At 44.5% G+C, this 10614-nt stretch overlaps 1 pseudogene; it reads right to left on the bottom strand.

Annotated features, from left to right (window-relative positions):
- Positions 1-4963: 4963 nt before the first annotated feature.
- Positions 4964-5081, bottom strand: LOC126420129 (5S ribosomal RNA; annotated as a pseudogene).
- Between the last annotated feature and the right edge of the window lie 5533 nt (positions 5082-10614).

Genomic DNA, 10614 nt, shown 5'->3' with positions numbered 1-10614 from the left:
CGATGGAGCTCCGTATGCCACGGCAAACTGGCTGACACTGACGGCGGCGGTGCACAAATGCTGCGCAGCTAGCGCCATTCGACGGCCAACACCGCGGTTCCTGGTGTGTCCGCTGTGCCGTGCGTGTGATCATTGCTTGTACAGCCCTCTCGCAGTGTCCGGAGCAAGTATGGTGGGTCTGACACACCGGTGTCAATGTGTTCTTTTTTCCATTTCCAGGAGTGTACATTACTGTACATTATTAGTAGTACAGCACCACATACCTGAATGTAGCTTAACATGCATAAATCATTTGGATATAACGATGCATGAGGCAGACCAGCTGACATAAAACCACTGTCGCAGAAATAAAAATTAAAAAAACAACTGCAAGCGACCTTGGCTTTTGCATTATTTATACAATAGAGTGATCGTCCTACAATACACTATGTGTTCACTGCAAAAATCTAGCAAAGCACGCCTGCAGCTTACCGGACCAAAGCAAACAGTGCCCCGTCATTTGTTCTGGAGCGACTCTAATCCGAGCAAGTGGGAGAGACCTGTTGCCAACTGTGCACCTGTATTCAGCGGAACGGTACATCCACTCCCTGTGACTAACCAGTGTCTCTGGTTCCGGTGCTGTCTCAGGCGGCCGGAAGGTTAGGTTGGCACTACTAACCTACGACCTTACGGAACCCTCTGAATCCGTTGGAGTGTACTTCAAACACTCGTAACCTCCATGTAAAACATGCCCACCTATCCACATACATACATACACAAAGGGAAGGGGAGGACGAAAACGGACTGCATAAAAGCAAAAAAATAAATAAACACACTCTCATTGTCCTTTACCAGAGATTGTGTGACCGATTTTGCAGCTAAACGATAGAAATGAGCAAAAATAGACACAAATTGTTTTCAACAGTTATGAAAGTGGGTCTTACTAACCCCTTGGAAACATTTTTAATTTTTTATGCCTAACAACATCAACATTGCGGAGAAATATTTGTTTAGGTGCTTCAAGAGGTCTTTTCAATGCTCCTCCCAACTAAATTCATCATCAAGTTGTAGTCCCAAAAATTTAACACTGTCCACCTCTTCTATATGGATGTCTTCACATGTTAGACATGAACTTGAAGGAAACCTCTTACAAGTTCTGAAGTGCATGTAATGTGTCATTTCAAAGTTTAATGACAAACTATTCGCCAAGAGCCACTTATTAATGTCTTTCTAAAATTACTCTTTATTTGCTATTTATTGCAGTGCCTGTACCATCAGCAAACAGAACTAACTTGGCATCTGGAATCTTACTGATAAAAAGTCTTTCAAATGCGCAAGAAAAAAGTGAGGGACCTAAGCTGGAACCTTGGGAAGGCTGGGTACGCGATCTATCGATTGATTGTAGAACTCTTTTGGGAGGCGATACCATTCTGAGAAGGAGCGGTGTCTAATTGTACCAGACACTTGTATCACTGTTGTCGATCTGCAGCTGATCTTTTAAATACTTCCCAGATATGATATGCAGCATTCTCATCCGGAAACTGCTCTGGCCAGTCCATGCGGTAGATCAGTGAAATATTCTTCAACCAGATTAAGTCCGTGCTGTCGCGCATTATCTTTCGTTAAGCGGACGTCTGGACCGACTATATCTCGCGGGCGTGGTAACTGTACCTCATATGTGTACCCCTGGAGGTTAACAGTGTTCGTCCGATCTCTAAGAAACATGTAAAGTCTCGTCCGTCAACCAATATGGTACCTCTCGAGTCTGTACGCGAGGATATCTTTATGGTTCTGCCACCAGTGAGTACCAGCAAGTTCCTCATAGTTACATACTGTTCCTACACGCACTCCATATCAGTTCTTGAAATCAAGTACGTAAAATGTGCTCACAATATTCAAACTGCAGAAAAAGAGCATCTAGTTCTTGCTGTATAGTTTAATTCCTTATATACGATTATGTTAAGTAAGTAATGCTACACATGTCTTCTGAAAGGCAGCCGCGCGGAGTAACCACGCGGTCTTGAGCGCCTTGTCACGGTTCGCGCGGCTCACCCTGTTGGAGGTTCGATTCCTCCCTCGGGCATGGGTGTGTGTCTTGTCCTTGGCGTAATTTAGTTTAAGTTGGATTTAGAAGTGTGTAAGCCTAGGGACCGATGGCCTCAGCAATTTGGTCCCATAGGAACTTATTTCCAAAAATTCTTCTGAAAACATGTTAGTTTTATTCAGGATTCTAATACAAAATATTATTCCTCACTCTTCTGGCTACAAAACCCTATTTTTCAACATAATTTGCGTACACTGTGGCGGCCTCACGCCGCATTACTGGGAAGGCCTGTATGCTCGCATGATACCACTCTACTGGGCGACGTCGGAGCCAACGTCTTGCTGCATCAATAACCTCCCCATCATCCACGTATTGTTTCCCACTGAGTGCATCCTTCGTTGGGTCAGACAGAAGGAAGTCGGAAACTGTGAAATCCGGGCAGTAGGATGAATGAGGAAGAACAGTCCAATGGAGATTTCTGAGCTCCTCTCGGGCGTGCAGACTTGTCTGATGCCTGGTCTTGTCACGGAGAAGAAGTTCATTTACATTTTTATGGCGACGGACACTCTGATTTCGTGTCTTCAATTTCCTGTGGGTAGCAGAATACGCTTCAGAGTTGATCGTTTTGTCACGAGGGAGGACATCAAACAAAATGTCCCAATCAGTCCCAGAAGACTGTCGTTATGAAATTAGCGGCTGAGGGAGTAGACGTGGTGTGGCGCTACTACAAAAATGGCTCTGAGCACTATGGGACTCAACTGCTGTGGTTATCAGTCCCCTAGAACTTAGAACTACTTAAACCTAACTAACCTAAGGACATCACACACATCCATGCCCGAGGCAGGATTCGAACCTGCGACCGTAGCAGTCCCACGGTTCCGGACTGCGCGCCTAGAACCGCGAGACCACCGCGGCCGGCGGCGCTACTACATGCTTGCCGTTTTGTTTCCGGTTCGGGCTGATGAACCGGAGTTTCATAACCTGTGACGATGTTCACGGTTGCCACGATCAGCTTCGCAATGCCCAAAAAATTGCCCGCAGATGGTCCTTCATTGCTCTTTATGGTCTTCTGTTAGAAGACGAGGAACCCCGCGGGTCGGCCGCTGTGTCCGAGCGGTTCTTGGCACTTGTCCGGAACCGCGCTGCTGTTACGGTTGCAAGTTAGAATCCTGCCTCGGTCATGGATGTGTGTGATGTCCTTAGGTTAGTTAGGTCTAAGGAGACTGATGTCCTCAGATGTTAAGTCCCATAGTACTTAGAGCCATTTGAACCATCTGAATTTGAATCCCGCGGGCACACGGCTTTGAGCACCCCAACTGCTGGACGAGTGTATCAGCACTACCAACAGAAACGTTCAGTTGTGCAGCGAGGTGTTTGAGTGCGGTCTGTCACCATCTGGAATTAGAGAGTAAGCGCGTTCCAAGAATGCATGGGTAACAACTGTGTACGGCCAGCCAGCACGGGGCAGATGGGACAGATTTGCGCGATCTTGTTGTGATGGTGACAGATGTTTCACGTAACACTCGCCGTGCTTCTGTTCACTGCCAGGTCTCTGTAGACATTCTGCAAGCGTCTATGAATATCTGAGATTTTCCGGTTTTCCGCCAAAAGAAACTCAATGGCAGCGGTCTGCTTGGAACATAACTCCGTTAAAGACGCAATTTTAAAGACCACGTATAGCGTCGCTACCTGTCGCAACTTCATGAAGCAATAGAGGCTGAAGCGGGGATTTTTCACGATGTCCCACAACAAATTCCGCAATTTTTTCAGCCGAAACTGGCCGACAAAGAATGTGTTGCGTTACTCATTGAACGCCTTTCGTAGTTATGTTTCAAGAAGATTCATATTATTTGCAAGAGTATGTTTATTACATGAATGAAGATAAAAACTTCGGGCGAATTCTTACTAGCACATCATAACTAGAAGTTTACCTTGGTGCTTGTTGTAATTACCCGGTTCATGTGGTTGCCACCAGGGAACCTCCTGGTGTAGATAGCTCCCTCCCTTGTTCATTACACAATCCCGACAACTTGCCGAAAATTTCGTTTTTCGACAAGACGGGGCGGTACCGCACTGACACCTGCACGTGAGAGCGCTTCTTAAGAATGAGCTGCCTCAACAATGAATCGGCAGCAAGTGATGTAAGGATCTCACATGGCACCAGTAGCCGCCAAGATCGCCTGATTTCAAGCTAAGTGATTTTTTTTTTTTAATGTGGAGGTTTGTGGAAGGCTCCGTATGTGAGTCTCCCCTTCTAACAGCATCGGGTGGTCTTAAACGACACAAAGCAACCAACAGCAACGCTCAAAAAAGTATGAGACGAGATTGACTAGCGTCTGGGTGTAATGTAGGTGTCTAGCGGAAGACGCATTGAACATTTGTGAAACATAAGTGAAAACGTGTCCTAAACGTAGTTTGAAGGTGTCGCTTATGTTTTGGCATCGCGGCTTGGCAGTTTTTTTGGAACACAAAGAACAATACGCAATGGCGACAATGACAGCCCCCCAAAATGGTTGAAGAAGCTTGAGAAAAATGTAATTTTATTGAATCTGTTTGGAGATGTTGTTCTGATTGAAAAGAGCAGAGCTAGTTAGACTACATTTTTTCGCAGATGCGGCCTATTATTTTGCATCTCCTTTTTCGTTGTGCACTTCCATCCATGTCAGTTTTCACTATTAATTGCGAGACGCTGTGCATAGGAACCTCGTACAGCGTGACAATTATTGAACTATATGAAAAGCACTCCATCATCAGGCCACAAGTGTCCCATTGGAACCATCCGACCGCCGTGTCATCCTCAATGAGGATGTGGATAGGAGGGGCGTGTGGTCAGCACGCCGCTCTCCCGGTCGTTACGATGGTTTTCATTGACCAGAGCCGCTACTATTCGGTCGAGTAGTTCCTCAATTGGCATCACGAGGCTGAGTGTACCCCGAAAAATGGCAACAGCACATGGCGGTCCAGATGGCTACCCATCCAAGTGCCGGCCACGCCCGACAGCGCTTAACTTTGGTCATCTGACGGGAACCGGTGTATCCACTGCGGTAAGGCCGTTGCCTGTTACATGAAAAAAAACGTAAATTAGTTACAAACTCCGACATGTACACTCAACATCTAAACGTCACTACAGATAATCGGATTTAGGTTACGACATGTTCGATATCCATGCCATCATTAACGATGATGTGGCACAGACGTACAGCGAAATCCTGAAGTGTTGGAACATCGATGCAGTCGATGACCTCCTGAATGGCAGTTGTCAGGTCAGCAATAGTTTTGGAATTATTGCTGTACACTTCGTCCTCAATATAACTCCAAAAAAAGGAATCGCATGAGTTCAGATCCATAGAAAATGGCGGCCAATCGAGGCCCATGCCAGTGGCTTCTGGGTATCCCAGAGCGAGAATGCGATCTCTAAAGTGTTGCTCCAAGACATCAAACACTCTCCTGCTTCGATGAGGTGGAGCTCCGTCTTGCATGAACCACATCTTGTCGAAATCAGGGTCGCTTTGGATAATGGGGATGAAATCGTCTTCCAAAACCTTCACGTACTGTTCGGTAGTCACTATACCATCAAAGAAGATCGCACTGATCATTCTGTGAATGGACATGGCACAGCACACAGTCACCCATTGAGGGTGAAGAGACTTCTCGATCGCGAAATGCGGATTCTCAGTCCCCCAAATGTGCCAATTTTCTTATTGCCGAACCCATCCAAATTAAAGTGGGCCTTGTCGCTAAGCCAAACCATATTCACATCAAAGTCCTCTTGGGCAATAGTGTTGGCCAAACACAACCACTGTTCCATGGCCCTGGGGCTTAATGCCTGATGGGTTTGAATTTTGGGTGGGGAGAGAAGCAGGTCTTCAACAACAATTTGTCGCAGTGTCTCTCGGATGGATCATTCCCGCCTGTCGTGCAGCTCGTTTGATAGATTTCCTGCGGTTGGTTTGAAACACAGCGTCTCTGAAACTTGCGAATCAAATTCTTGACTGTTAGCTTTCTTGGACCGGTTGTTTTCAGCTAGAACTCGGTCGCAAACTTCCTTCGAGCAGGAGTTGGGTTGTTATTGTGCGTATACTAGGTCTTCACATGCGCTATACGCTGTAACGTGACATTCACACGTGCAAATGGCCGACAGCAACAAGGCTCGTGCGCATGCGTATACTAGTTCCCATCATGCCCCGCAGCCAACCGTGCTCTTTGAACGTCCTAACGCAACCCGTTCAGAAGCTATGGCGATTTTATTTCGTACAGTTCAATAACTGCTACCTGTACTTGGCAGCCTCTCTCAATGTAACGTCCAAAACGGCCGCTGCTTATTGTGCACGTTCTCTATAGAAATCGTACATCCGATAGCGTCCCTCTCAGCTTGCGCCTCAAGTGGTGGCTTGTGTCGCTTGGGCCTTTAACCATCCCTGAATAAGAGATCTGTTCACCCAACGTTGTAATGATATATCGGAGCAACAAAATACACGAGAGTTACTGTAAGACGTTTACGTCGCTTGATATATCGAAGCTCTCTTCCAGCCATCGACTCTCTCATTGCAGAAGGCAAGAGCTGGTTGCACTGCATAACAAGTCCGCTGCATCAGAGTAATTAAAAAAGGCGACCGCACAAGAAAATAATCAAGGTAAAAAGTCTCCAGGACCGCATCAGCGTTACAGGTCGTCTAAAAGGTAATACGACTTCTCGGCTCAGTCCGGCAACTAACACTTGTTTTACATTCCACCCTGCAGCGAAATGATCGAAATAGACTAATAGTTTGCAATGGGTCAAGACAACTCGACGATTATAAATACAAATCGGTATGTGTGTGCTTACCATTAACCGAATGTCCCTAAGAGCCATCATCCTCCTGCCTAACCGAAACATTCAGGAAAGGCAGACAATTGTCTTCCTCTGAACCCATACCGAACCGGATGTTCTTATTATGAAGTTGAGATGATAAACTCCATTCAGACAGGCCTCGGGAGGCCAACGGTACCGTCCGGCCGCCGTGTCAGCCTCTCAGCCCAGGGGCGTCACTGGATGCAGATACGGAGGGGCATGTGGTCAGCACACCACTCTCCCGGTCGTTGTCAGTTTTCGTGACCGCAGCCGAGGGCTGAGTGCACCTCACTTGCCCACAGCGCTCGGCAGACCGGACAGTCACCCATCCAAGTGCTAGCGCAGCCCGACAGCGCTTAACTTCGGTGATCTCACGGGAACCGGTGTTACCACTGCGATAAGGCCGTTGGCTGAGAAGGTAAGGAACACCATTAACTCATCTTCTCAATGAGGCCATACACTAGGCTTAAAAAACTTGTACACAAGGCGCATACAGTCTCAGGTGCAGATAGAATACCGAAAGAGATCGCCCACCTAAAGCCAATATTCACGGAAAGTGGATATCCTACGCAGCAGGTTAACAGGGCACTATAGGTTAAAACCAAGAACTTATTTACGTGAACATCCTATTTACTAATAAGTACATCTTTTTGTACATAGTTCTTTCGGATTTTATCTGACTGATGTGAGCTGTAGGCGGAGCCTCCAGTATTTAAGAAATAGCAGTGCCGCTCTCTCCAGCAGTTGACTACTGTCATTCAGCGGTTCGTGCTCCGTGTACAACCATTGTCCATCTATATGGGCTTATCTATGTATTGTAAGGATTAGCTAATTTAAAATTCTATGTATTTATCCCTCTAATTTATATCCTGTATCACATTACAGTTTTGAATGTCTGAAGATAATCATCTGATGATACAAAGCGGTCACCTTCTAATAAATGTGCCTTTGCGATCTATACTGTTTTATAAATAGTTCCAAATATTCTATTTTGATCTCTGACTCGCCAGCAATGTTTTCAAAAATATCTAGTGCTGCCTGACTCCTCTGTCATGATTTTGTCAAAGGAAACAAGTAAAAACGTCACAGATACATTCTGTCACATAGATTTAAACCATTCGGCTGATTAGCTACATTAGTAAAGGGAGTTGTCAGAGCATTATAAGAATAATAATCAAATGAGACATAAAATCGTCACGAAGTATTTAACGTTACAGTACTCTGATCTGTCCACAACTGTTTAGTAAACGTGGTGAGATACAGTTTTTATGTAACCTTGTGAAGTACATGCGGTGTAATACAAGAGACTAAACCATGACTGAAGGCCACATGGAAGCTATAAAAATCCAATTAAACCTACAATAACCACTTTCACAGTAGGAATGAAGCTTTACGACCGTGAAACAGCAAATATTGACTTTATGTAGAATACTCTTGACAAATTAAGCAAAGCAGGCAAGCTGAAATAAAGCCAGGTAAAATGAAATAATGCGAGCATGACAGGAGGACTGACTTGAACATATTTAGGCAAAAGTAACAGTTCGAACATTATATTCGAAGTTTCGTCATACAAATGAAGCTGATAATCACCCAGTTACAGTGTTTATCAATACTAAGGACATTGTCTTGCCGGATGGGAAATACAGTTTTTGTTCGTTATCGACAGAGTTATTGCGCCACACTGGAGGCACCCCGGACCTCGCTCAACGCATTTCCCCCCTTTTAACAGCTAATACATGGAGCGAGCGATTGAAAGCACAAAATACATCAAGCTGCAATATTACAACACAGTCATCAAACCATAGCATGTTTATGGCGCTGAGACACTCATTTCAGATAGAAAGAGAAACACTGAAGAAATCCAAAAGAGTGAATGAAAACTAATCAGGATAATTTTAGATCCATTTATACTGAAGAAGGCACGTATGGAGTAAGAGAAAATAAAGAAACTGAAAAGTATAGCAAGCTGTATACGGATATGAAGAAATGCAAGCTAAAATTCTCTACGCATATTAAATTAATGGAACCTATCGCATAAAGCAAAAATTGAAACAGTGAAACGGATCAGTGCAGCGAAGGAAGACCCTGAGGAAGCAGGTATAACGCAACTTGATATACGGGGCAGAAAAGGCACGACTGGAAAGTTGGCCTGGAACAACCAGAGATGATCGGGACAAGATGGTTTGACTAACCGAAAAAAGCCCTTTCTGAAAGAAAGAGAGTGGTCTGAGCACATAGAAAAGCTAATACAAATCTCTAAAACTGCGCCACGTTGTACATCGCGTGGTCCTGTGGTCCCAGAATTGAATAATAATAAGGCGAACGATATATCCATACATACTGTAAAAATGGATTTAAGTATAATGATGAGCTAAAACATTATAACTACCTATTCAAAAGCGCGTTGGTCCACCTCTGGAACCCAATTCAGCAGTGATCGACGAGTACTTGATAAGTTTCCGAAGGTTTGTGGTACCAGATGCCTAAGCAGAGGTCACACACTTCCTGTAATTTACGGGCAGTTGGTTTATGGGCGAGGAGCTGGCGTCCAGTAGCATCCCAGATTAGTTTCATCGGATTCATATAAGCCTATGTGGGGGGAACTGCACATTCAGAATACTAGACAGCGTAATTATAACATTTCGTAAATCATATTTGGGCAAACTATAAATAATAACATGAGGTTGCAAAATTGTTCGAAAGAAGTACTTAGACGTCATTGTATAGCATGGTAGATTGTAAGAATAGTATATGGAAAAGTTTACCACAATAGTTGTGTAATGTGGGTGCTTATTCTAGAATTGCGAACAACTGTGTAAGTTGAAATGATAAGTTTAATGTCGCAAATTTTAGCACAAAAATTACAGCTTTTACACAGTTTTCAATTCGACAACTTAAAAACAGAGCAATGGATAACGCATCTCGCCAACATAAAGAAGTGAGATAATCCTATACACAACACTATTAAACATTAGCTCTCTGAAAGAACATTAATCCTAAGCAGAATAATATGAAAGTCTAATTGGAATTTTCTTTACAAAATTGCTCCTACACATATGTTATGATGTTGAACAGTACTACGAAACCGTCCGAGTCTGGTTCAAAGTTCGGTACTGTTTAGGATGACAATCAAGTCTACGGTGAATGGTTAGTTATGTGACAAATTTGAGCGCAAGATTACCCAAGGCTCGAGTTTACAGTGGACGCAAGCTGGTTTACGCATCTGCACGCAGTATTCACCTTAAGCTGCCGCTCTCTCCCGCTGAAATTCCTACAAAACTAATCTGGCCTTTGCTGAACTTTCCAGCAGAAACTTTCCGTATGTTTCTCGTTATGCGAGAAAACATGCAATAATCCCTAGTGTATGTAGGTGGCGATATACACGCACATGATTGGAGCAGCATACATATCATAGTGCCCTCTCAGTTCTCGCAAGAGCAGTTAACTAATTTGGCTGGTTCGTTTCTCCGCAGTTGGAGCTAAATGTTGCTACAGTTAATTTCTAGCTGGATTGCAGCCGCTGTGAACGCAGTGTGCACACAAATTTCTTCTATGCGTCGTACAGAGCGTTAAGGGCTCCATTCTGCACTTGCCGCCAGTTCAGAGAAGAGTTCTCGAAAATTTCTCTCTTGTCCTACTAATGGCAGAACTTCCTCCCCCACTTGAGTTCATTCATTCTTCATGTCATGGCCTTTTTCGACCAGTAGGAGCGTTCCTCTTATTTTGTGAAAACTCTCTCTACCAGTCGCAATGTCCCTTC

Source organism: Schistocerca serialis, chromosome 9 (assembly GCF_023864345.2).
Source record: "Schistocerca serialis cubense isolate TAMUIC-IGC-003099 chromosome 9, iqSchSeri2.2, whole genome shotgun sequence".
Taxonomy (NCBI): domain Eukaryota; kingdom Metazoa; phylum Arthropoda; class Insecta; order Orthoptera; family Acrididae; genus Schistocerca; species Schistocerca serialis.
Note: the sequence above shows the minus strand (reverse complement) of the source record. Positions and strands in the feature narration are given on the sequence as shown.